Source organism: Cupressus sempervirens, chromosome 10 (assembly GCF_028749045.1).
Source record: "Cupressus sempervirens isolate cs-2001-9-10 chromosome 10, ASM2874904v1, whole genome shotgun sequence".
Classification (NCBI taxonomy): domain Eukaryota; kingdom Viridiplantae; phylum Streptophyta; class Pinopsida; order Cupressales; family Cupressaceae; genus Cupressus; species Cupressus sempervirens.
This window is the reverse complement of record NC_143127.1, coordinates 828643140-828647144: the sequence shown is the minus strand read 5'-3', so window position 1 is coordinate 828647144 and position 4005 is coordinate 828643140. Positions and strand designations below refer to the sequence as shown.

The following is a 4005-nucleotide window of genomic DNA, read 5'->3' as shown; positions in this document are numbered from 1 at the left end:
GGTGAAACTTTGGAGTCTAATACCATATATGTACATGTATGTATGTATGTATATGTATATATACATCTATACATATACGTATACATATACATATATTTTTGTCAAAATTTTATTATTTAGAGATATAATCATTTTTTCATTAAAATCTTGGTGTAAAATTGATAAAAGGAAATATGATAACTTGAAAATAAATAATTGATCTAAAATCAAGATTGTTTTCAAAATTGTACATACAAAATCATATAGATAGATAGATAGATAGATATACATATATATATATATATATATATACATACATACATATGTATCTCTCTCTCTCTCTCTCTCTCTCTCTCTCTCTCTCTCTCTATATATATATATATATATATATATACATACATATATATGTGTGTGTGTGTGTGTGTGTATGTATATGTATATATATCTGTACATACATATGTATATGTATATATATCTCTACATACATATGTATATGTATCTCTACATACATATGTATATGTATATGTATATACATATGTATATGTATATGTATATACATGTGTATATAGATATATATACACACATATGTATATAAACATATGTATATACATGTATGTGTGTGTGTGTGTGTGTGTGTGTACGTATATATATGTACATTATATATGTGCATATGTATATATATATATATATAGCAAATTCTATTAAAATATCTTCAATGCATCTAAGATATTAATTTACATATAAATTCTTCTGTAGCTCTTTTGAATGCAATTGCTAGTATATAATATTCTGATATGATACTTGTTCTTCTTAACAAAGGCTGCTCCCATTAGCAAATGCTGCATAATTTAGATTTGTTAATTTGAAATTAGATTTTTTTGAGTGAGAAAAATGAAAATGAAAATTTATTGTAATTACAATTCCAAATCCAATTCAACATCTTTAGTGAAATTAAGAAATCTTTATTACAAACTAAAATAAAAATTGGAAACTCATATTCTGACCATCCAGACTGAAGATATTTTTAAAAAAATGTGTTCCTACTAATTCTAGGTCAATTCAACAAACAAGCAGACCGTCTAATTGAAAACTTCGAACATAATAATAAAAATACCTAATTAGAAAACACGGAATTAAGTTCCTCACATAGATATTTACCATGAACCTTCCCCGTTGAAATTGTTGTCGTCTATCTGATCTACTAGCACTTGCAGAGACCTCGGAATTTGTGGCGTAGGAGCCTCCATCGTTCCTTCCAACATCTTCACCACTTCACTCATACTCGGCCTCTCATTCTCATCGTCTTGAATGCACAGCGCAGCCGCCACAGCGGCTCTTCTGACCTCTTCGACATCAGCCTCACTGGCTATCCTTGCATCCACAACGCCCATTACGTTCCCCCTCTGAATCTGAGATGAAGCCCACGTAGGAAAGTACAACCTGCTTTCCTCCACCTTTACGTCTAGATTTCTACGACCAGATATAATTTCCAGCAACGTCATCCCAAAACTATATACATCCACCTTGGCAGTGATTGGAAGTCCGGAGATCCACTCGGGGGCCAAGTATCCTCGCGTTCCTCTTGTGGTGGTCAGTACGCGGCTGAAATCTCTGCCAATCAACTTTGCCAATCCAAAATCAGCTATCTTGGGGCTGAATTCCTCGTCCAACAGAATGTTCTCAGGCTTAATATCGCAGTGAATGATACGATCCCTGCATTCCTCATGAAGATAAACTAATCCTCGTGCAGTGCCCAGTGCCATCTGAAACCGGGTCTTCCAGTCCAGCACCTTCTCTACATCTTCAGCCGGAGAGAAGAGAAAAGAATTTAGAGAGCCGTTGGGCATGTAAGCATACACCAGTAACCTTTGTGACTGTTCTGCGCAGAATCCCCACAGCCTTATCAAATTCACATGCTGTATCCTGCCAGTGGTGATTATTTCAGAGCGAAATTGCTTTTCTGCTGGCGTGGAACCCTCTAATTTTTTAACCGCAATAGGCGTCTTGTCCGGCAAAGTTCCTTTGAAAACAGAGCCGAAAGCTCCGCTACCCAGCTTATGCTTGAAACTCTCCGTCGCGATTCGCAGTTCTTTGTAACTGAACTTTTTGAGCGAAATTGCTACTTCCTCTGCCGCATATTTCTTCCTCAATCTTCGACGTTTCCGGAGAAGAAAGGCGCCCGACAGGAGAGCCAAAACAGCAAGGAGGGATGCGGCGGCAGAGACTAAAACACTAAGTGCTGGGGCTTTGTCACTTTTCTCTGATGTCAAATGGGACAGTTCAGAAGCAGCCAGCCTAATGAAGACGGATTGGTCCTCAGATGTAACGCTCATTCTCAATAAATCACCAAACAACAATTTACAGATTGGTGCAGGATCAGAAATACCCAAAGCAAAGGCTGTGCAGGAGCAATTGCTGAGACAAGCAGTCCGGCAGTCTTGCTGTGTTGTCTCGTTGTTGTATAGGACGGCTTCTTTCTCTGACAAGTATTTGTTCTTTGCTTCAAAAAAACCGTCGGTTGTGCCCTCTGTGTCAGAGCAATGCAGGGCTCTTCGCCGATCACACCCGCTCGACTTGGGCGTGAACCCCTTTGAGCCGTGCTTGGGCGTGAACCCCTGAACACAACTACACACACAATTCGCATTGCACAGTCCATAGGCCCCGCAGATTTCATAATCGGTACATTGCCCTCGGTATGTCGACCACCTTAGACTCCATGTACCATCATCCATCCAGAAGTAAAGTTTAAATTCGCCTTTCTCATTTAACATGAACCGCGCAGTGATCATATGATCCATCGCGTTTATAACATAATTAATATATATTCTAGAAAGAGAGAGCCTCAGACAGGACGTTTGAACTTTCTTCTCAGCTTCCAGTTCTGGAATCTTAGTAAAATGATTGTGCCCAATGCATTCTCCAGTGGACCAATATGGAATTGTGTTGTTATAGAACAGCATCAGCTGTGTCTTCCCTGGAGACGGGTCCATTTGGTGAGAGAAGAGCCCACTTGCAGGATCGGATGGACTCTTCCAGGAAGTTAGCTTCATACCTTTCCACATCTTCATGCCGGGCAGCCATGTATCTGTGGGATGCGCAAAACTCTCCCAAACAATCTCAGAACTTTCGTGGGCATCCATAACGAGATTACCAGAGTCCATTAAGATTGCACCTGATGCTTTACGGCCATGATGAGTCGACCAAACCGACCGACCGTCTCCGTCAAACAATCTGAGATGACCATCACTTGTAAACTTGAGAACGCCGGGCATGTTTTTCACAGGATTATCTCTGTTAGCCACCCAAACAATGGCCTTCTGAGAGATTGGGGCATACCTGATGCCAATATACCATTTATTCGTTCCTCTGGGATTGAAAAACCCCAACGCGAACGAGGCATTCTTCAAAACTAGGGTTTGATATCGAGTGAGCGATGCCCCTAAGAAAAGTGTGTCTCCCCCATTCACTGCAAATGAACTGCAGTAATGGGTTGAAATAATCACACCAATTGCGAGTAACAAATGCTTCGTCGCCGACTCAATTGCCATAGCGTTTCTAATTTGCTCAATAATTGCTACCAAGTAGTGCTTTTGGTATAATCTTGGAACTTGAATAGAAAATAAACAATTGATAAGTAGGAGATAATTTCCACAGCAAGTCAAATTGTGATGTGAATATCAAGATTTAACTGTGTGATTTTGAGTCAAACTCATTGACCCATGTTTCATGAGTAGTGATTCAACATGAATCCATCTCTCATGAGAATAAATGGAACACTTAGCACTCATTGGATCTAGGTGATGCTCACAGGGGTGAAGCACTGGGACTTCCCGGGAGGTCACCCATCCCAGTATTACTCCAGCCTGAGCGCGCTTAACTACAGAGTTTCCTACATAGTTAAACCCAAAGTTTGCAACCCCATTTGCAAAACCTTCACCAAGTGTTGTGCCTTATGAACCATTCATTAGAAAGCCCCATAAGCTCATCAATTGATAAGTAGGAGATAATTTCCACAGCAAGTCAAAT

The 4005-nt window shown here is 39.7% G+C and overlaps 1 pseudogene; it reads right to left on the bottom strand.

The window, feature by feature from the left end:
- Positions 1-1133: 1133 nt before the first annotated feature.
- LOC149536513 (G-type lectin S-receptor-like serine/threonine-protein kinase At2g19130 pseudogene) lies at positions 1134-3527 on the bottom strand (annotated as a pseudogene).
- Between the last annotated feature and the right edge of the window lie 478 nt (positions 3528-4005).